The 25,119-nt window shown below is 32.9% G+C and overlaps 1 long non-coding RNA gene across 1 annotated transcript in view; it reads right to left on the reverse strand.

The window, feature by feature from the left end:
• Positions 1–2,083: 2,083 nt before the first annotated feature.
• Positions 2,084–25,119, reverse strand: part of LOC129231258 (uncharacterized) — a 172,241-nt gene continuing 149,205 nt past the window's right edge. The window contains exon 3 of the long non-coding RNA XR_008581232.1: positions 2,084–2,206. This is a non-coding gene — a long non-coding RNA (uncharacterized LOC129231258). The remainder of the gene's footprint in view (positions 2,207–25,119) is intronic.

The raw sequence follows: 25,119 nt of genomic DNA on the forward strand, positions 1-25,119 counted from the left end.
TATCTATTGTCTCTACTTGAATTTTTTTATAAGTCATATACAATTATAAATGTCGAAATCGTCCTTAATTTTTTTTTTTTTTTTTGAAAATTATATATAAAAAAATAGCTAATGAAAAATACAGAAAAGGTTTAGGCGGTGTTTTAATGTTTATGCTTCTAAAAACGTTTTTAAATTAAAATCCTTAGACATTATTACAAATAATGATTAGAAAGGTCATTCAGTATGTCAAAGTATTATATCTGGAGCCAAAACAAACGAACATGAAATTGAGGATAGCTTAATGGAGAAACAGTTTGAAGCTGAAATTTTGATAAATCTATTTTATGAATGGTTTTGGTGTATTAATCTTAAAAAAAAGAAAAAATACAAAAGAAAAGGAAACGGAAAGAATCAACTGAGGAGAGGGGTGGGGTGGAGATTATGAAATTTCTTCCGAAGCTTTTTTGATTTTTTATGCTGAACTTTATACTACTTTCGAACTCATAACAGCACTCAAACCACGACACAACAGCCCAGAATCTTATAACATTATTTGTACTATGTTTAGCTTCACAGTTAATCTTTTCACGAATAATACATTTTATTCCTACTTGTACAGATCTTCGCTTTCTGATTATTTCTAATGCCGTTGTTATTTTTCCTTCGTTTTACTTTACACCGAAAAGGAAGATATTGAACAAAGAGCAAACTAATTTCTTTTTCGCAAGAGCAGATGATAGCACTATATCTATATGCCATCCCAAACTCCCATCCGATGAAACATTTGGTGTTTGAAAGCAGCCCCACAACACGACTGCTCCCTAGGGATGAACCCAAAGCGATCGTCACAACAGATTTATAGGATGACGGTAAGAGTTACTCAATTTGACGTAGACCATTGGGACTAACTTCAAGGAATGAACGTTGTGATGTATTTCTTGGGAGCATAGTCATCCGTTGCCTGATCATCAATTAGATGTGACAAGTGTGAACAGGCCTCATCCTGCTGGGTCAGCATTAGACACATATACGTGTACATGACATTCAGCTGTCCCGACAAAATTTGTATGTAGTACTCGAAGCATGGATAGCTGTTAACAAGCCAAGGTTTGAATCTCTTTCTGTTTTTCGATTCCTCACCTCATATGGCTGATAAGATATCATTCTACAACAGACCGGTTTTCCTATGAGGGAAATGCGGTTGAACTCTGACAGTTTTTCCTTTTCAAATCATTTTGAACTTCAAGAACTTACCATCTTTCTGTGTTTGTTGGTTTAGTGAAAACAATACAGGTATTCATTCGCCCTTTAAGAAATTGATAAATATGAATAATTGAATATAGAATAAGCAACCTTGAAGTTAAAAATGTGCACAACATCCGAAGCAGCATTCAATCTTACTATGATTTGATACACTGCATCAGGTATAACAGGTATTTAACCCCCTTAAAAGTATATTTTTAATCGATGCATATTTCTTTATCATAAAATACCACAAAAATGACGTCAGCATCAAAATAATTGACATCTTAAGGTTTAAAGTAAGAAAAACAACGTTAAAAAAAGCACAAATTTGCCAATTACAGCAGACACGTGTTTCGGCGTTACAGGGAACGCCTTTTTCAATCCAAAAAGTAATATCTTTATCTTAAGATTTATCACAAATTTTCAAATCTTCAATTAGTCACATTAGTATATTATTTATTTATTTTAAGAATATTTTGTGAAACTTGCTATTTTATACATCGTATTACATGTACCTACAGGTTAACAATGCACGTGTAAGTGTGTATTATAATGAGTGTATTATAATAATATACATGTGTATTGAAATTCATTTTTGCTGTACAATATATATTTTTTCCAGTCATTACGAAATAATTTTTCAAAAAAATTATTAAAGAAGTAAAGTAAAATTAAAAACAAATAAGTAAAAATGAATGAATCAATACGCATACAATTTAGTATTGCAAGATCAAACTGCTTTATATGTCTTTTTTCTTAAATAAAAAATAGCTGTTTACCTAAAACATTGTATTACCATGTGGTTTTACCATTGCTACAAAAAGTTCACAAGCTCCAATACGCATGTTATATGCGTTGATACAAAGATTAGCAAAATATATGAAATAACTCACCTTTTTGCAAAAGGAAAATCACAGCTTTGTCGGAACTTTTTAACGATGTCTTTACAAAACAACTATCGTTTTTCACTAGATCTCACCTAAAAAAAAAATAAAAAACCCATTAAAAACAAACAAAACCAGATATCCTTAAAATTAGAATGCATACGTATCTGCGAGCCCTTATTATCACTATTAAGACCAATAAAGTAAATGCTAATGTATCTGATATGCTGTAAACTTCTTTAAAGTATTGCTATAACAGTTACCGTGTAGCTTATCAACCAAAACAATCATCTTCAATGAAAAAAAACGGCCTTTTTAGATTCTGGTAGGCATATGGTGAGTATCAGCAGAGGTCTCTTCAATCCTCATTATCTAAAGATTCTTGGAAGTCGCAATCGACCCGCAAACGACTGGCTTTCAAATGCGGGGACGTTATTCAGATAAGTACACCAATTATCTAAGTCACAAGATACTCCAGGTTGCCTTAACTGTTGGGTACTGCGGGAGCTTTTAAAGACACTTGATGCACTTTGTACGTTCAAGCGAGATTCAAGAATCGATAATGTGTAAGTCGGTGTTTTTGACCTAACAGTGTATGTCCTATATAATACTGATAAAACTCACTATAGCGTGCTTTGCAATCTATTGACTAGCCATAAAATTTTGAATTGTCCATTGTAGAAAGAATACATGTGCTAGGTCACTTTATTCTCATTCCATTTTCCAGTCATATTTGGCAGATACTGACCGTGGAAGAATTTTACCATAATTAATATTTGCATATTCTTTTGTTTACATATTCATTTATTATTTATTTGCCTAAAGCAACTTTCCGATGGTGGGGAAGGAAAAGCGTACATATTGCAAAATGATATCCCAATATTTAATTAAGATTATGAAACTTTTGAACGTTATGAGTTAGATGAACATCTAATCTTCTCATTTGAAACCACAGCTTAAAATAATGAGCTTGAATCTTTACTAACAATGTTTTCCGAATCATTCCACTCATGAATAAAAAATTTAAGCAAACAAAGGGACATGGGTTAAAATAACGTTCAAAGTTTAGCCCTTGACTGCAATGTGGTGTGACATTTTGAATATTCTAGACGGTTCGGTTCGTGAGCACGCCATCTGCTTTTTCACAGAACTATTTCCGACCCAGCGGTGATGTATGAAATGAAATTGATTAGTTTAAGAGCAATTTTTGATTCAAAATCAGATTAAAACATCTTTACACTATTTTGCTTCAAGAATTAAAAATGCTAGAGTTTTCCAAGAGAAAATGTTTTTAAAACTATTATTTTGTCTAATATAAAAATGTAACGAATCAGGCCAGATTTCTTTTTAAATTCTTAATTTTACCATTCATACATCTGATTTACGATACCTTGCATTAATTTCAAAAAATAAACAGAAATTATTTGAAGGCCCAGACAAACGGGAAAGAGGTATGACTGTAGTTATGAAATCAAAGTTCAGGTAAAAGTTAGTAGCTACATTCTGATCAAACTACTGGTTTTTAATGTGAAGATTTAAGTACTTGTTCTTTCATATTATTCATTTTGAAAATCATTCCGATTATAAACAGGGACACCGAAGAGACATATTTATTTTAAAATGTTTGAGCAGGAGGAGGAATTTTGAGGTGACTTAGTTTGGAAAATTCTTTACGCGAAAATACGTAATATGGAATTGATTGAATGAAGAACTGGGGTCGGCCGAGAGGGGGAGGAAGAAGGAAGCGTTCGCCATACACAGATATGATAAGCCACCGCTAGCTGAGCTTCTGCTGCTAACACAACTTAGTTTTTGATATTATTCCTTTTTTTTTAAGTTTCAGAAATATTAACTCATAAGAGGAATTAATTATCGTTATTTTTCTTGTATTTCATTGTATGACGCCCGTAGATTTCAGATTTCAAGTTTATTTATGTAATCATTTAAATACGAAACATTTCGGTATTTTTCCATTGTACGTATACACCAGATTTCTTAGCGCGATTTTGGCAATGTTGAAAGAAAACCTATGAATGTTCCTGCAATAAAAATGTTATAATCAACTTCTTTTCTGGAGTAGGGACCCCAGAAAATATTCGCCCCCGGGCGACGCCATCTCTTAGAACGGCCCATCAAAGAACATTACACACAAAATAAGGAGAATAAATAGACTTGGTAGGTTTCAGATTAAAAGATTTTTTTTGCGAAACATTTCACCAATCTGGAGGGGGCGGGGGGCTACTGTCAAATTCCTTAACGCATTCAAAACTTAAAGAATCTTAAAAAATAAATAAAGAAATCAACGCCTTTGCAATAAGTGTGTAATTTTCCGAAAGCATATTAATATCAATCAAATCAGACACTCTCAAGCTTTACTTCTATTCGAAAGAGACAAAAAGGCGGAAAGAACAAACCAACAAGGGCCTCATTGGAAGGTGTCATCGCGATTTCATGGGCTGTTTGACTGGGATGGGGGCGTAACAAGATAGTTCAGTTGAAAGAAGTGCCATGGTTGGGGCAAAGGTGAGGAATGTCCAACCCCCACAGAGGCACACAAGATGACTGATGAGTTATCGAGGGATTAGTTAGCTCTTGGGACTCCTTACTCACAAGAATTCTGCCACAGATAAATCGCTTTCTTATTCCATTGAGGATAGACGGGAACCGGTGAGGTGAATTATATCTTCATTTAGCAAAAAAAACCTTCCCTCTGTAACATTTCTTACACTACCTAGTGTCTTAGCAGGTTCAATATGCTTCTAAGCGATCACCATGGACATCCGTCAAAACCCGCCAGTTTGAAATCTAAGAAAGGAATAATATTGCAAGGTAAATGCAAATAAACCTTTGCTGTAGAACTTCTAGAGAGAAGAATAAAGAGATTTCCTACAGATGTTGTTTTCTTTTCTGAGTTATTAACTTCATTCCATTTTGACAAACACTGTAAATGAAAATTAACTCATCCGTTTGTTTTGGAGATGCTTTTCCTCTCCACCTCTTTACAAAAAGCAAAAGGATAACCTTGAGGGCAAGCGTCAAAACCAAATTTTTAATGCACTTTACTACAAGAGCCTTTTACTGAGAATCCTTAGAATTGGTATGTAGCTCTTGAGATCGGGCTGATCCTTCTCATGTCTGTGGTAAACCTCGAGTCATCTGACCCAAATAAAGAGTAGTCCTAACCATCACACCATACTGGGCTTAATTTTGGAGGATCTCACATGAATTGAAAAACTGCACATAATCGTGATCTTTCAGCCGTCATAAATATCTGACTGTTTGAGGGGGATTGAGGGTTATCCACGCTTTTGTATGCTTTTTATTACGCGTATCAGAGGAAACTTGATTTGACGATGTCGAACTGAAAAAATTAATCGTCACATAGATAAATAGCCAATGACTGAGTAACGCTCCTGACGTCATCAACAATGAAACTCGCGCCACGGCATGATAATTTGATAATATTGTTTGGTAACGTTTAAAATGCAGGGAGATGCTGTATTGTGACAAGGCTGAACTGGATCCGGTAACTTAACTTTTTACTGGTAAGACTGCGTCATTTCAGGGTAATGAAGAAACAAAAAAGTGGTCAACAATGAACGCTATCAGACATCACGGGCGATTTTCTAGCATTTAAAATAATTTTAAATAGCATTTTTTCGTACAAACATTTTAGTGTACAGATTATTTTGATTTGTTACCTAGTACGTAAAAATATTAAGCAATGCTTAAGAAAGAAAGTTGCATTAAAAAAACAGCCAGTATGTTTTGTAGTTTGAATCCATGGTACCAGAAATTTAAATTGCACAATACATTGAATAAAACTATTTGAGGAACCCATAAACACGTTTTTCAGAAACCACCTGATAGTTTTTTTTAACCAAAATTGAAAATCGTGCATAAATACTAATCGGCACAAGTACAGTTCAATTTATTGCGTCTGACCGGCAAAAATCCCTCAGAAAATTACGTAATAGGGTAACGGCACCAGTAACAGGCATACTTAAGACATAGCTCTCAGGTTAACTTAATTTTCTGAGCCTTTTAATGTATTTATACTTTTAAAACGATTTTCTCTCATGCAACTCCATCTCATGTAACGTTTGGCTGCTTCTGGATCCTCTGAATTAGTTAATTCTATTTTTATTTGCTCAATTTCGGAAAAGGTCCAACCCCCAGTAGCAGACACCGAAAGTTCTGATCATACCCAGTAACAGATAAGATGAGGAAATAATGAGTAATCGACAGACTTCCCCCTTTACTCTTCAAAATGTGAAAAAGTTCTTTATTTTTAGATTCTAAAACTTTATTAAATTCAAATTAACATGAAACACCAGCAGACCTCGTGGTAGTTGTTCATAACCTTCCACCACTGCCTTGTAAATACCAACTGGTTCATAATATTCACTCTAATAACGCTAGATGGTTGCACCGTATTCATGGGTCGCAGCAACATCAGTTTTACCCGCCTAAAGTTCTTATTATTTAAATACAAACTTACGACTGTCTATTACTTGGACCCTTGTCTGTTACTGATGCCGTTACCGTATTATTACTTTGTTTTTACAAGTGGATAATTTCACCGTACAATTATGTCATCCTTGAAGCATGTGTTAATTCACTCTTTGATTCTACTTGTAAGCGATTGCCACTGCTGTTATTAAAGATACCGGCTTATACTGGCATATAATGCAAGTTAAAAAAAGTAACCGTAATAAAACTATTAACAACTTAATGACACACTAGTCAATATTTCTGAACTCCGCAAGTTTTATTTCGTGATACCTTGGTTTATTGGATTAGTCGCATTTTATCCTTCCCCAAAGTACGAAATACATTCGAGGACCCGTAAGAGTGGAAATGCATTTACTCGACGAGCTGATTAATTCAATCTCTTAATCAAGCTGAGTCGACAGAAACAGGGCTCCATTTTTCGACGCTTCGCCGGAAGCCAAAAAAGTCTTCGATTTCTGGTTTTCACATCCGTAAAAAAAGGCAAATGAGAGCAAGTGAATCTCTTTCCAAAGATTCACCCGTGCCTTTAACGACGAAGCCCCCATTTATCGCGGCGCTTATCGGTAGTGGATAATTTAATCGCTAATGACACCTCCAATGTCATTAGCTACATTAGAAAGGACGAGGAAAACTTTGGCATTGAAAAGAGACATTTTCTCACACTCTCGATATAACCTCCACATCTTCGAACGCTCTTTTACCCTCCTAATCAGGGGACAATTAATGAGTTCGAGGGGTTTTCTGCAAATACATTTTTATCGTACACTCCAGCTAGGGATTCATTAACGCCTATTACAGTTTCTTTTCCCATTACTTAACCCGCTGAACAAATTACTGCATCCGGGCTTTTTTTTTTCTATGCATATAAACTTTTCTATTTTTAGATGCACTATTGTAGAATGATGGCTTTTTGACTCATTAATACTTATTACTGCTGTAGAAAATAAATTGAGGGACTCTGTGTTTAGAGTGCTGGTGGAAAAGAAAATTTTTTATTCAAAGAAAGTGCAGATTTTAAAACAGATAACCCAGCTGTGTTTGTCAATATTTGAATATACAGGCGTCCCTCGTGTAACACTGTTAATTTGTACCGTGTAGAATCGAAACCGTGCTATACGAGACTTTTTTAAAAATAACTTTTTAACTTGATTTTTACACAAATTAATCATGTACATAGTAAAAATCCTGTCAGTATCGTGTTGTATCGAAATCGTGTTTCAAACCGTGTTATACGAGACTTAGAAATAATGTGAATCAAGGGATGTGCACCGTGTAACATTGAAACCAAGTTTCATGAAACAAAGCAAAAGCTTATTAGAGTTGTTATCAAACATTAACAGAATGTATTAAACAAAAATGAAATTCCATCTTTTTTAAACATCAATTTCATTCAATATCAAAACCATGAAATATTAAATTCGAGTTTCGTACCGTGTAATATCAAAACCGTGTTATATTAATCGCGAATTGTGTACCATGTAAATTGTTATACGAGGGACGCCTGTATTTCACTTTTTGGGGTTTCACTAATATCATGTAAATTTTACAATATTCACTTTTGTACGATGTACAAATGTACCGATGTACAAAAGTACATTTTTTTACCACGTAACGCATTTTCCCCACATCTGACACGGGTGGGGGGGGGGGGGGTCTTGTATCTTGCGTCCATTCATTTCTTCTTAATGTAAACATTTTTTTCTTGTGGAAAGCAGTTCTTTGGTGTGGAAAAAGAAATCTATAAAATTTCATGGCCAAACTGAGTTTTTAACCATTCCTATGCTTTAAGTATTATAATTTGATTTATTTTATTTCACTATTGTAAAATTGAAAACAAACATGCCATGAAATCGTTTACACTTTGTTATATATCTTTAATTACTTTTACTCCAACACCGCTTCCGGTTCACTCCCCCCCCCCTCACAGCTGATACACTATATCTATATATTTATTTTCAGTCAAAAAAAATCAATCAATTTTTGCCAGTTTTTCCTAAACAAGAGTCTTGCTTTTAGGGGTAAAAGTTTTAAAAAAATCTTATCACTGGAATAAACGTTTTCTTTTTCTTACACATGTAAATGCATAAAACAGATATATTTTAATACTGTTATAACCACTTTCAAATTATCTTTCCATATACAATGTCCATGAACAATTTCTGAAAAAAAATCATAATCATACTACATTTTTATTTCAAGATTTAACCGTTTCAGCTCCTCATCAGCACGGAGGAAATGGAACAGTTACATTGTCATCCGAGGATTAAAATCATTTTTTCTCACCCGCGTCAGTTTATTAATAAGCCTTTTTGTGATGCACCAAGAACGGGATTTCTCGCCAAATGCAATCTTTTCCAGAAAAGTGAGAAACGAAGTTCACAGAGGAGCTTGTTAACTAATTAAACAGTTCGAGAAAGTATTTTTGCTTCAACGAAACTCGCAGTAATGACAGGAAAGTGTCATTATTGTAACCTTCCGCAGTTTGTGGAAAAAATATTTTAGAGTTAGAAAAATTGAATTGTATAATAATGTCGACTGCTGTTATACACGGTTAAAGTAATAGTATAGTTTTACAAGCAATCCAAAGGAATTCTCTTTCCTGTAGTTAATCACGTGAAACTGCCTATCTAATTCAAAATAACCATTTATGTGGCTTAAACCTACATAATACCGATTAAAGTCATACAAAGATCCGTCATGTGTGTTTGACAAAGCATTTAAACCCAACGAATTAACACATTTTGAGCAATTAGCTCATTTTTGACCGTCTACCTGTATTAAACCCAAAAAGTACTACTATTATAAATATATATATATATATATATATACAAATCAATCAATGAATAGAAAATTTGTTAAATATAAGTCATGGAAAACAAAAATGCGAGTGAGGTGAAGTTTTATACTTTTATACCGAATTTTAAATTAAGCACAAATGACATTTTCCCCTAAGAGATCGGAATTTCGATATTAGTAAATACTTTAAAGCAAAGCTTGGCTCCATTCCAATTGAACTTCGGGTGTAATTTACATATGGTTGTCAGCATCAACTAATTTGACAAGCGTCGGTAGCAAACAATTAACAAGAGAAAATGTTTTCGTTTATTTTTCAAGTTTGTCTACACATGAGTTAACTACTGAAATCAAACAAAGCTTGTTTGGAGATGCTGAAATTTATAAATAAAGTGTGTTTTAATCAATATTTCAAATGAACTTTGAATTTTAAAAGTTACAGAGGTAAAAATCAATGCCATATGACTTGCTCAATATTTATAAATTGAAAGTTAAAAATCGCTTGCTTAATAGTTTCTGAAAATTATGTTAGCTTAACGTAGCGATTCATTACGTAAAACTAAAACGAACAAAAACACATAAATGAAAAGAGAAAAATCAAATAGAAAAAAAGAACCCATGAATACCCGTTATTTTTTTCTAAAAAGTGCTTTCTTTAAACACTATGTTGGTGATAGAAAAAATTATAATATTCAAATTAACAGGCACACGCCACTTGACTAGCGCAGCGAGCAAGGGGCTAGAAGAGATTAGGAGAGTAGAGTGTACAGAGGAAACTCTCTAGACCATTGATGCAATAGGTTATCAAGCTTTTTTCATGTATTGAAGAAAAATAAATTACATTTTAGAAATTTTAAAAAAAAAAAAAAATTGAAATCCATTTTTTCTTTATTTTTTTTATCATCATTGTTTTAAAACATGTAATATGTACTAAGTTTTGTTGTTCTTGTGCCTAAATTTGTCAATGCAAACTATTTTTTTTAAAACTTGAACAGCCTAAAGAAAAATATTGTTTTCAGAAACGAAGATGTAGAGCTGAATGAAGTAAAATCTTTAATTAAAAAAAAAAAAAAAAAAAAAAAACAATAAGAAACAGCGGAAACGTTTTAAACGTAGCACACAAGATACAGATATTTGAGAAAGAATGCAAAGTATAACCTGCTAAACTAAATATTTATCAGTAGTATTTGTTTTATTATACGCATTAATTTTTATTATGTTTTTGGGTTTACTCAAACAGGTAAAAAATCTCACTTTATAAAATGCATACAGCTTTGCGCTCTTAAGCAATACACAAACAAGTTTATTTGGCACGTGTAGACCGATTTCGGTACAAAATAAAATGCAGAATCTTTAAATGAGACTCCTTTGTAGCTTTAAAAAACAAACATTTCTCACTCCGCATCATTATTTTTATCACTACACTGTAAAAAAAATCCGGAAACGTTTCTGAGTATATCGTGCAGCTGTGGTTCATGAAAGTTTCAAAAACGTTTCTGAGTATTTCGGAATCCTCTTTCTGTAATTTTCAGAAACGTTTCTGAGTATTTCGGAATCCTCTTTCTGTAATGTCCAGAAACGTGTCTGAGTATTTCGGAATCCTCTTTCTGTAATTTTCAGAAACGTTTCTGAGTATTTCGGAATCCTCTTTCCGTAATTTCCAGAAAAGTTTCTGAGTATTCTGTGCAGCTGTGGTTCATGAAAGTTTCGAAAACGTTTCCGAGTATTTTGGAATTCTCCAAACAATTTTCAAAAATGTTTCCGAGAATTTCGGAATCCTTTTTCCGTGATTTTTTCTAAAATATAATTCTTTATTATAGTATTGCATACCTTATCAGTTTCAATTCTTTCATATCTAAGAGCAATAATACAAGCAATTTTAGAATCATTCGTGGATTTTTTTTTTTTTTTTTTGAATTTCTAATGACAAATAGCATGGTTAACAGCATAACATATGCACAGTTATAAATTTTTGAAAAATTGTGAAATAATCTAGTAGTTTCATTCCTAATCACAAAATCGTCGGGGAATTGGAGTGGGGGTACCTTCACTGTAAAAAAAATCCGGAAACGTTTCTGAGTATATCGTGCAGCTGTGGTTCATGAAAGTTTCAAAAACGTTTCTGAGTATTTCGGAATCCTCTTTCTGTAATGTCCAGAAACGTGTCTGAGTATTTCGGAATCCTCTTTCTGTAATGTCCAGAAACGTGTCTGAGTATTTCGGAATCCTCTTTCTGTAATTTTCAGAAACGTTTCTGAGTATTTCGGAATCCTCTTTCCGTAATTTCCAGAAATGTTTCTGAGTATTCTGTGCAGCTGTGGTTCATGAAAGTTTCGAAAACGTTTCCGAGTATTTCGGAATTCTCCAAACAATTTTCAAAAACGTTTCCGAGAATTTCGGAATCCTTTTTCCGTGATTTTTTCTAAAACATAATTCTTTATTATAGTATTGCATACCTTATCAGTTTCAATTCTTTCATATCTAAGAGCAATAATACAAGCAATTTTAGAATTATTCGTGGATTTTTTTTTTTTTTTTGGAATTTCTAATGACAAATAGCATGGTTAACAGCATAACATATGCACAGTTATAAATTTTTGAAAAATTATGAAATAATCTAGTAGTTTCATTCCTAATCACAAAATCGTCGGGGAATTGGAGTGGGGGGTACCTTCTGAAAAGTGGGGATTGTTTGTTAAACAATGTTAAACTTCAGTTTTTCTCTCAGTATTTTCAAGACAAAACTATCAACATATTATATTTTTAATGCAGAACTTAAAAATATATCTTGTATCAAACTTGATAGCTTTTATCTTCGGATAAAATTTGACAGGACTTACCTACCCTTCGCGTTCCGGAATTCGTTCACCTCAAGTCAATTTCTCTGACGAACAAAGGGTACCGAAAAGTACCAACAGAGAAATTGATGAATTTAAATATGACACCAAGTCCCCCTGCTGGAACCATTCGGGTTGATTCTTCTGTTCTTGCCCTTTTCCAGCTCATCACAAATATAAATACTTATTCAAAATAGGTTACTGATTTTATTTTTACAGTGTGCGCAAAATGCATTATATATTTTATTTATTAAAACATTGAACTCTATTACATGATTATTCCATTTCATATATACGAGAATAACCCCTCCCCCACCATAAAAGTGATGGTGCACCCATAAAATGCTATGAAGCGCCCACCCCCCCCCCTTGAAAAAGCAACGTCATATACATTATAAATCAAAGTATCACATACATTATAAATCAAAGTATCATATAAATTATAAGTCAAATACTTTAATATGGTGTAAAAATACAAAATTATTTTATTAAGTCTTTTTTTTCTTTTTTTTTTTTTTTTTTTTTTTTGCTTTTGGTAAAATTGAGGCTCGTAAAACGAAAAAAATGAAGACACTTTTAAATACATATATGTATCTATTTGTTAAATAAATTAATACACATTTAACTAATTTAAAGCGTTTCGCTAATGCAAATATTGAAAGAGATATCGTCATTTAGATAATACTGAAGCACTATGTTCCTAATTACAAGAGATAGTTTGTTTTTTTTTTTACTTCATACAATCTAGGTACACTGTTTACAAGAGAATGAAAACATGCAACCTTAAAGACGAACTATCAAACCTGACAATTTGCATATTATAACATTTAATTCATAATGCTTGATACATAGCCAAATATTAACTGAGATTGACACATAAAAACAAAGTACACAATAACACATATTTAAATTTTTTTATAATCTTCAATTCATAAATTTTACAGAATAAAACTAGACACACTTGCACTTTAAATATGTGTTCTATGTAATGTAAAATATTTTCAAATTGCAATAGTTCACAACGAAAAAATAATACTGAAGAAAATAGTTTTTTTTTAACGAGATTTATATGAACTAAATCTCTTTAAAGTAATAGAGTTGCAAAGCGACTTACCTATTCGTCGGCGGTGGTCTTTTGCAGGCTTTGGTCACCAAAAAGGTGATTTTTATGACAGAATAAAATTCTGCCAACAAAAATTACCCATTTGGTAGAAAGAAGAAAAGTATCCAAGAAAAAAGTAAATTACCTACACAAGTTATGCGACGCAATGAATTTACATGGCGTCCTCTCGGTAGTTATTTGGTTTTCAATTTCAGTTTGTATTCCTTCCGCGAGCATGCGTCGAGAATTTGCACTTCGTACTTAAAAATAAGTGACATAGCTTCAAATTCAATCTTATGACGATACATATGCAAGAAAATATAAGACTTTAGAATTATCTTCAGTGAATTCATGCGAGGAACAAAACTTCTACTAATCCCCTTGATGAGTGTTACTTCGCATACATGAGTCAGCACTTGTTTCATTGCGTGCTTTCGAAAGTTTCAGTTTAGATTTGCTGCTGGACTATAAAATTGTGAGCTGCGCATGCGTCGACTCTTACTTTCTTGCTATACGGGAAACGTTTTTGATTATAGCAGAAAACTGCGGAGGGCGTACGAATCTGTGTATTACGGAAAACTTTTTTATATATTCAGAGAGTTTTCCGAGATTTTTTACAGTGTACCTTTAAAATCACGCGATTTTATAATTTTAAGCTAACAGTACAAATGTTTTTTTGATAAAAAAACACTGTTATGCAAAACAACACATCTGCAGAAGAGATTGAAAACAAATATTTATCTTTTTTTTTTTTTTTTCGCGGAATAAATATCTGTATGGAAACAAAATGGAATTTCAGTTATTTAAACGTAATGCAAAAATAATTCATTTTTTAAACTTCTGCTTCATATTATTTTCGAATTTATGCTCGTAATAAGAAGCATTCTCAATTGAAAATGAGATTTTGAAACGTTATACGAAATAATGGCTGTGTAAGAAAGGTTTAGAAATACATTAGCTCAAAATCGAGGGAAAAGTTTTATTTAGTAATTTAAAGTTTTCAAGCTCAGATGAGAAAGATTTCTTTCAGCATAAGAATTTTAATGTATTTCTTCAGAATTATACTGAAAAATGTAATTAAAAAAGCGATAGATTTATCTAGGATCAAGGTTTTTTTTTTTTTTTTTTTTTGCAGCTTAAAAAAAACATGCATATACGATTCAGATCAAGTGTGTTGTAGTCTTCAGTGCATCAACTTTAAAACTCATTTGTTATCAACATCTTTACGAACATATATTTACTATAACGCTTATATTTTTTTTCATTTTATTTATTTATTTTTTTTATTTCGTAAAGAGGAGAATTTATTGGACACACACAAACATTGTTTGTGACTTTGTTAGTGATGGAGTTCGTAAACGTTTAAGTAGCACTTGAGTAGCACTTACGAGTCATTCCATCGTTTACGGTATAAAGTGCTGCTATTCATGTTGCCAGTACTTTTTACCGTAAAATCGTAAAATCCTATTTTACTGTAAAATTACACGGTAGAAAAAATCAAAGCAATGTGGCTAGTTGCGCTGAGTAAAAAAGAACGAGATACATGCAGCGAGGTTTGAACAGGGGATCCTTTGATTCGCAAATCGCTTCTCTGATCCTGATACCAAATGGGGTTCGACGGGATAGCAGAAAAGGATAATAATTACATATGCTTAGTTTCATAAGTCACGTGGAGGCACTGCAATCGATTTTACCTTGCAAACTTGACCATAAAATGATTCTGTACCATAAACACACTATTTTACAATAATATTTACCGTAAAACTTTCTGAATTATCATGATTTTGTATGATCAATTGAAGACCTTGTTCCACATTGGGGACAGCTCCCTGCTTGGCGAAATTGATTTTACTTCAAATTTTGTAAAGCAAAATATTAATTTTAATTCTATACAAGAACGATACATCTCCAGCCAATAATCCATAATATATTAAATTAAACGAGCTCTAACAGACTACGTTTCAGAGGAAAGATACAACACCTCAATGTATTCATTTTTAAACTGGAGTCGTTTGATCTGAAGTAATGCACTGTTTTGTTATTGGAACTAAATAATTTTAATGACTTTTAAAATTGAAAACAACATATAGACTAGAGAGACATATAGGCCAGACTTGAGAGTCCTAACCGACGTTGTCCTGACGGACAACCCTCAAGTGTGGACTGGTTTTAATTCCCCGGCAGTTAGGGAATAAGTCTATTAGGAATAAGAATATTTAGTAATAAGAATATTAGTAATTCCTCTCATGCGGACACGGACACTAATTTGGCAGTTATTTACATTGATGTATCCTTTCTTCTACGGGCAAATTATTGCAAGATTTCAAAAATATGTTTAGAAAATAAAATGATCAACTTTAAGAAAGTGTATGTTAGCTTTCTGAATTTTATAAAACCCACTTGTTTTATAGAGCTCTGCTTTAGTAAAGTAATTTAAATATGATTAGTCCCTATTTCCAGTGAGGTCTTTAGTTTTACGTCATGGTGAGGAGAAAAAATACTTAATGCAGCATAATACCGAGTAAGCTTAATTATTAGCTCGTTTTGTCATTTTTTTAAATTAAAAATGATGCTGCTTATGAAATTTAAGATGCTTTATTTATTCAATTATATTTTAATGTATATATTTAATTACTCATTCATGAGTACCAGGTTCCTCAATGAATCCAAAGTTGAAGAAACGAATGCAGTGATTAATAGAAAATAAGTAAGAGTGCGCCATTTTGAGAAGTTTGTTCTTATAACAGACAAAAATATTTTAACATTTAAAAAAAAAATGCAGTTTGCATCAAGGGTTCAATCATTTCAGATAAGCAAAAGCTAATAATTTAATGCACTCGCTGAAAAAACGTTTTTAATTTTCTTCTATAATACTTCTTATTCATCCATGCAAATATCTAACTTGAATTCCTTACTTCTTTGGAATAAAAGTGCCATTTTTCCCGAATCTTTAGTATCTATCCCTTCTTTGAATTTCTACTATTTCTGATAAAGATTCAATGGGCTGCCCAAATGAATGGCGAACCGAAATCATAAATCTGCTTTGGCGAATCTTATAAACGAAATTGCAGTTCGAATCTCGTAGTGCTCAGTGGTTTCTATCTGGAGAATTGGACTTTACGAGAGCACGTAACGATAGCGTGGATTTATGGCCAGCTTCGTCGTTTTATCGGCTGATTTACACTACGTTCAGGACGAGTAATAAGTGTAATCATGACGAAATTGGCCTGCTCCAATGGTCCTACTCGTGTCGCCAGCGTTGAATTTCAATAGATCTCTGAACTCATGCATGCGAAACGATCGGGGAAGGTAATCAAGAATGAGATCTAATTTTACACCTTTTTTACTAACCCAGGCTCTTGAAGGTTTCTTGGACAGAAAAATGCATATTATCTATATAAAGTGGTGTACCTAGCATGGGTAACACCCGGGGTGGTAATTTGTGGCGTCATCCCTCCCCTAAAACGCAATAATAATAATAATAATAATAATGTTCTATGAAAACATGAAATTTACACAATTTTCAGAAACAACTACATTTGTGTTTTTCGAAATTTTAAGTGGGTTAGTGTACAAAAGACAATTTAAATCTTGCGTTGATTTTGGGACACCCTTTATACACATATTTTAACATATTGGTGAGGTTTATATCCAGGCGAAGCATTTCTTTATATATAATTCTTTTTTTATAAAAACTTCCGTTAAAATGCTTGCCTATAAAACAGTTTAAATGTATTAATATTTTAGAAACCAGGTCCTTTATTAAAACTTAAAAAATGGGAGAGCAGTTTCAGTTAACAAAGCGTTCTTTTAGTGTTGAAAAAAGAATGCGAAACTAAACGATTATTTTACTTAACTATTTTTTAAAAAAGTATTAATTTACTTATTTTACTAATTTAAAGATACTGGTCGTAGTTTTAAATAAAAGAAGCTAGCCCGGAAATATGCTACGTAAATTTCATAGAAATTTCGTAAAATTATGGTTTTAATGCGTTTCTCATCGCTAAATCTGCTATTCAAGGTAAAATGATTTTTAGAGGGGGGGAGCAAGCATTCAAGTGACACTAAGAAAACATTATGCCCCAGAACTATCACTCTATAAACATTCATATATCCTTCAAACAGTTTTGACAAAAAAAAAATGAAATTGTCTTTCTCGTGTCTGTTTTCGTTAATGTGCACATAATTTTACTGTCCTTTCTGATGTACAAGATTGCAAGTCATATGGAATTTTGTGTACATCAAAAAGAACCATTATTACAACCTTCCCTAGATATCATTTCAACGAATACCCTCCTAGAAAAAAAAAGGGTTACATGAGTTGGAAACGAAAATTGATTCATCTATCATGAGTGTTGAGAGCTTTTCTCTGTTTCAAAGGCAAAGTGCAGGAAAAATATCTCGTGAGACTAGAGGGGGAGGGGAATCTGCTTTTATTTTTGTTTGCTTTTTCAATGATGTATTTTCGGATCTTGTAAGCTAGAAGAGAATCCCCATCCCGCCCCCCTTAATTGGACTCGGAAGCATGTTAACGGAGGGATAGCAGGGAAAAGTTCGCGAAAAGATACGTTCCAGTTAAAAGTATTTTTTGCTTCTTTTTTATAATGATAAAATTGAACAGACGCTTATTTTCTTTTATATTATTTTTAATAAATGAAATAATGAAAGTTTTTAAACAATTTTATATCTTAAGGTGCAAACAGCATCTAATTACAACATCATTCCTTTCTTGACTAAAGAAAAAGAAAACATACAATAAAAGCATTTAACCTTAACTTTAATTCTACTGGGAGTAATCTATTAAAATATAAACCAAAAATATATTTTGCAAGTTTGTAAAAATATAAACAGACAAAACTGTTTCTTGATATTTAATAGAAACTAACATTTAAAACTTCTGAAAAAACAAAGAATGGGGTAAATTGACACAACTAGGATCGGTTAAATTTTAACGTAAATTACACTCTTAAATGTAGTATTCAACATAATTTTAGGGCATAATTAAATTTTTGGCATAGTCTTCGTTTTTAAATCAAACCCGAGACATTTGGCGAATTCAGCGTTTCGTAGATTAAGCATTGCTGGTGTAGTACATCTTAAACCTCTAAACTAATTTTTTATCGAGGAATTATCTACCTATATCAATCTTATGGAGGAGAAAATCCTGCTTTATTCACACCCTAATCCCTGGAGTAAACAGAAACAAAATTTCATTCACAAATAAACAGACCATGAATTAACATTTTTCATTAGTAAAGTCTTGAACACAATGCACAAATTTTAACCTCTTAATTCATCCAAAAGGATAGGAAGGTTTAAAAATTGAAACAGTAATATTCAGTTTTCATTAACCCCAGTCGTCATAGTCTGTATCTTTCGATCTTTTTTCTTGACCTCTCAAAGTAACTTTTCTAAAACAAGTTTTAAGCTCTTATGAAATTGGTTAAAATAAGCCTATTCTATGTTTGGAAAGGTAGTAAAGGGAGGGGGTACAGACGGTTTTTTGGGATTCTTTAGAAAAGGACAGCTACGATATGTCCACGATTTCATTGATGCCACGATTTACGTCCACTGTCGTGAAATAATAGATAAAAAACGAAAAGTAAGAAAAATCTAACGTCATTAGCCAGTTTGACACTTTTCAACAGTTATTGACGGTGGACATTACCTTTTGCAATTCAGACTAAAAGGAAGTGTCGAACGAGGTAATATATGTCAGGATCTATGGATGTACCTATTAACTTCCGAGGAAATAAAGAAGGAAAAAATGCTAAGAATATCCTAAATACTTTTAAAGCTTTTAATTCATTTGTTTTTTATTTATTATAATTAATTTAGAAATCGTTATCTACCGCTAGATTTCCTTCTAATGGTCTGTGCCTCCCTTTTTCGGTCATCTACGTTGGAATCCTGGGATCCTAGGACTTGGAGATCCTGGGATAGTTGAAATTTTGAAAAAATTATTGTATAGTATCAAAATATGTGTTATGCCTTTAAGAGTCAAACTCAAAAATAGTGAGATTTATGGTTTTAAAAGCATGCGTTGGAAATAATTTAATGGGGGAACTAAGTGGTTTAATAGTATTACAGTTAGCAAATGATTTTTTTCCAAAATATTTTACATAATTTAGTAGAATAAACTTTAAAATATTGCTATTAAACTGTAGTCAAAAATATTTCACAACGCTTAACTTTTTTTTCTAAAAAAAAAATTAGCAGTACTTCAACTTTGCTTTCATAACCGGTATTGTATTTTTTTTATGGGAAGAGCACAACAAAAACAAAGCTTAGAAACAGTATACTGAAGAAAAATATTGAAAGAAAAAAGTTTCTTATTTACACCTCCTATATCCGACGCAAGAAAAAAGATGAAAGAAAAAACCCTGGAACAGGAAACTAGTGGGTGATAGCAAGTACTCTTTAGAAAATAGGAAGAAAAGAATTGTATAAGATTTACTCTTTCTTCCAATAGGAATTTTTTCCCTCTTTCACAAAAGAGAGAGGTTAAGAGATGAAAAACATGCTTAGGTTTCTAGAGAGATTTCATTTTTTTTTTTTTCATTTTTTATGTCAGTGGAATTATGAAAAAAAAAAAAAAAAAACATTTTTGATGAATGAGCGAAATGTAACGATAATATATTATTAAGCATTAGCTCACTTGTGTATTGCATTTCTAGCATTCATATGTTTTATTTAAGTATAATTATTTACATGAAGAGTAATTGTTTGTGAAAGAGCCCAGGGTTTGTTTCTTTTTTACATATTTCAGTTATTTATTTCCTCGTGTAAACGTTGTTTTTTGCATAAAAATTCGTCCTCCCCCTGTCAAACGTTCGGGTAGTGAAAAGGAAAATAGTTCTTTCTTAGAAGAAATGTACCAAGACGGGTTATGTGTTTTGTATTTTTCCTATTATAGATTTGTATACAAAGCTCAAACAAAAAAAACTTGTTTGAAGTCACAATAGATGAGACTATTATAAGTGTGATTAGTATGAATCATTTATTTTTGTAATAAAATACTTATGCTTGCCTTAGTTCCTCTTCAACTCACTCAGAAGTCCAATGTGTATTTTAAATAAGCCAACAACAAACTTCAAGCATTATAAGACATTAAGCAACTTATAAGCATTATAAGACATACTTTATATCTTCGTCTCAAAGCAACAGTAGGATATCTCATTGTTATTCCTGGGATTAGATGTCCTATTGCTGTTCTGAGGTGACCGATACGTGCTATTTCAAGCTTTTCCCTGATAACAGATACCTTTTGCTGTTTTATGAAAATTTGGTACTCTCAGAAAGTTGAATTTCCGAAACTTTGAATAAACTAGATTTTTGGGCAACAATAGACTTTTTGACAACAATAGATTTTTTTAACATTCACTTCAAACCTTATAAGACACTCTATATGTACTATTATAACATTCTAACAAGACGATACCTACTGATGTACGTCGGTATGAAATTTAAATAAATTCAAATAACAACCTTTTTTCTTAAGACCAGACATTCTTCAAAAGTCTCTAGAATATTTTTTTCTGTACAATTTTACATTTTCCTTGAGTCAGAAAAAACAAAACCTTAATTTGCAATGCAAAAATTCAGTTGTGATTTTGAAGAGAAGACAATTTTAACCATCCGTTGACATATTGTTAAATTACTTTTTTTAAAAAAAATCATTTTTGCTCTTTGCTTGGAACAGAGATAACAGAGCAAGTAAATTCGAATTCAGTCTTTTTTTTTTTCATTTCACCAGACATGTTTGCATAATATTCATGAATAACCACGAAACAACGACTGTATACACTGAAATATACTAATTAACAATCAAACAAACAGGAAAATAGTATCATCCCACGTTCTTTGAATTTAAAACAACGAAAACCGTTTTTGCGACCGAAACCAGTTGTACAAATCGATACGTAATCACTCCAGTTTGGATCATACCTAAAAATCTTTATGTAATTTGTAATACATGTAACAAAACTCACTTTTTAGTTGATTTTAAAACTTTGTATCAAAACTGAAAATTAAACAAACCTCTGTCGTCAATTCAAGTCTTAAAATTTTATCCTTTAAGTCAATGAGAGTAAAAATATATATATAATACACTGGTTACTAAATGAATTAGAATGCTATTTCCTCTCTCTCTCTCTGTTGTTATTTTAATGTAAATAATTGAAGTCTTTTTAGCTACTCAAAGAGAAGCGCTAGTATAAATTTTAGTTCACTGCACTGTAAAAAATCTTGTGGTAGCTTAGCTGCCTCCATAGCAATTTACTTAACTGATAAAACTGGTGTACGCTCATAACGTTACACCAGTTTATCAGTTAAATTACCCCATTGCTATGGAGGGAAGCTAACAGCCGAATTAGGTTACACAAAGTGCAGAATGCTGCCACCGTATTCACGGAGTAAGGTTACACATTGTTTTACAGTGTGTATTTATGTAATTTAGCATGCAGTTAATAATTATACAACTTTAATTTTGTGTTCGAGTCATCACTAATGAAAACAAATCACATCACAAGCATACAAGGAAACTTGAATAATTATTTTTATACATTTTCTCTATGGCAGTAATCTACGACGTGCCATATTAATATTATAGAAAACAAATTTGAAGTAAAAATTCAAATACGTAATTGGAGAAGGTTCATAAATAACATTACATAGGCATTATTGATCCAAATTTTCAGTTTAAAAAAGTTTTTAATTCCCTTTAACAATATCTTAAACAGTTTATTTCATGCAGGGGGATAATTCTTGCTGAAAAAACAACGTCAATATGGATATAAAACAAATTTATAAACATCTCACAAGTGTGTTTAATCAGTCAATTAAGTACAAAAACATCCTGTAAATCGATTGAAAAGCTTTCTTCGAGTAATTTGCACTAATCGATATAGGAAGTCTTAAAAGATAAAAAAGGATGTAAAGAAAGAAAAATATTCGTAAATTCTTCTTTAGTTTTTTTTTTTTTTCCTTTTTTTTTATTTTTTTATTTTTTTCATGCGATCGATGAAAGTCAGAAGTTGAACGCAACTTTGGCGTAAATATTTATAATAAGTAATGCTTTTTATTTTACGCCGTATATAATGAGACGTGCCTACTAAATGTGTTTTCACAACAGAAATACTTATCCAAAACTTCAAATAAATAAGAACTATCATGAAATTAAAAGCGAAAACCTGAGCTTGAAATAGTAGTTTTTGTGCGGGCATGGAAAGAAGGGGAAGCATTCCTTAAACATCCCCAGGCGTTATACATTTTTTCCTAAAGTAAATAGCTATTTTATGGAGCACAATTTTATTGACAAACATAAACGGAGGGTAAACTAAAAATAAAAAATAAAAACTTCGTATAATAAAACTTAAAAATACTATTGGGAAATTGTAACCAATTGAATGTTGGTTATTTCGTTATTGGAAGTAGTTCTAAGCAACTAGAAATCAGCAACCAAGAAAAGTTTGCAAGAAAACTTTAAAAAGCTTCAAATTTGAGCGCTTTTAAAAACAAATGCTTAAAATGACATACCTATGGCATACCATATCACGCTACCCGCGCAAATTGAAGCTCAAATCTGTTATTACAATAGTAAACAAAGGTTTTGTTCCATATATAGTGTTCCAAGGGTAGTTTTTGTCGCTGATTTCAAATACACTCTAAGACAAAAAAAAAAGTTTGCACCAGGAAGGTGAGGACCGATGTGAATGAAATTTGGAGGGATGGTTCTTCTGCCTAAGATATGCAAATGATTAAATTTCCAGGTTAGGGTTTTGCGCATGCAACGCGCGCAGGGTGGCCCTAAGCACAGCGCAAGACCAGCTATATAAGGGCGTCCAGTAGAGCAGCAATTTTAATTTAACTCAATCTGTTTGTTAGTTACGTCGTTTAACATTGGATTATGCCTCGAAAATAAAGTTCGCAAGCAATTTACGCAACCAGGAGTGTTCGAAAGGGGTCACATAATTGGCCTCCGAGAAGCTGGATGGTCATTTCGACGGATAGCACAGCACGTTGGTTACACTGATGTTACTGTTGCACGCATTTGGCGGCAGTGGACTCAACAAGGCACATATCAGCGTCAACCAGGCTCAGGGAGGCCGAGACAAACCATACCGAGGGAGGACCGGAGGCTCGTAAGGCACGCTCATAACGATCCAACCAGCACAGTTGCAGACATCCAACGGGCTGTGGAACCTTCCATCAATCAGCCAATAAGTGGTCGCACCATTTGCCGACGGCTGCACGACGTGGGACTGCGCTCACGTAGACCGTTACGACGACTGCCATTAACAGCATTGCATCGTCGGAAAAGATTGGAATGGTGCCGTACAAGACGGACATGGAGCGTCGAATGGTATCGCGTAGTCTTCACTGACGAGTCCCGCTTCTGTCTTGGTGGAGACGACAATAGAATCCGCGTGTGGAGGGCAACGTGGTCAGCGCCAAGATTTACGGTTTATTGTACAGCGTCATACGTCCACGAGACCTGGTGTCATGGTGTGGGGCGCAATTGCATATGATGCAAAATCACCTCTAGTGTTCATTAACGGTGCTTTGACCGGCCAACGTTACGTTCAAGAGATCCTGCAGCCAGTTGCTTTGCCATTCCTGAGCACCCGTGTTCGGGCCGCTATTCCAACAAGACAACGCTCGACCCCATATTGCTGATTGCTGCCGTCTCTAGAGCTTGTCTTCAAGGCCTAGACAGCATGGAGTGGCCGGCATATTCACCAGACCCTGTCCCCAATCGAGAATGTGTGGGATGCCATGGGACGAGATGTCAACACTCCACCCGTACCTCGAAATCTGCCGGAACTCCGTAACAAAGTTAAAGCAGCATGGGATAGACTACCACAGGACTTCATTAAGAACCTGTACGATTCGTTACCAAGACGATTAGCATGTTGTATTCGGAATAATGGCGGCCATACCCCATACTGAATGTTACCCATTTTGTGTATGTTGTTCAATAAATTTTGCTTATATCGTTCTCATTTTCTAATCATTTACTCTTCCATATACACTTAACATGCCTTCCAAATGTCATTGTATTCTAAGACTTCCTTCATGGTGCAACTTTTTTTTTGTCTTAGAGTGTATATACTTAGCCTTTTTCCATCACCCACAATTTTTGTGTTATTATAGGTATTTAAGTTATTTATTTTTCCCAGTGTTTTCCTATTTCACGTAATGATAAAAACTCATAATTAACAACTAAAATTTTGTCATAAAGACAAGGAAATGTGGAGATAGATAGTCAGGTTTGCTGGTACTGCTATGATAACATGGTAGTCAGTCTTAATGACATCCTATTTTTGGGGTATAACGCTGCCTGAATTGAATCTTTTTTTTTTTTTAATTTGAATGCAAACATAAAAAGTTCATAGATTTTACTCTAAGGAACATGATTTAGTAGAATGAAATAGTATTTACTCTTTATTAGATATGTTTGTATTTTAATATCAAACAGATGAGACTTGGTATTAACTCTTTCGAAACTAGTTTAAAAGCTATACTATTGCATGATTAAAACACATTGCTTTTGGGCATCACTAGCATATTCAATAGAAATTGAACGAAACATATGGAGATTTGCAAGTCTTTTTTTAGATAAAATTTAGTACAACACATATCATGGGACAATTATTTCTTGCCTAAAATTGAACAAATTTTATTAACTGCCAAATTTTATTAATACAATGCTGTTTTCTCCTATGCAAATGGGATAGCAATGAGAAGAATAATTTAAAAA

This window comes from Uloborus diversus, chromosome 10 (genome assembly GCF_026930045.1).
Source record: "Uloborus diversus isolate 005 chromosome 10, Udiv.v.3.1, whole genome shotgun sequence".
Taxonomy (NCBI): domain Eukaryota; kingdom Metazoa; phylum Arthropoda; class Arachnida; order Araneae; family Uloboridae; genus Uloborus; species Uloborus diversus.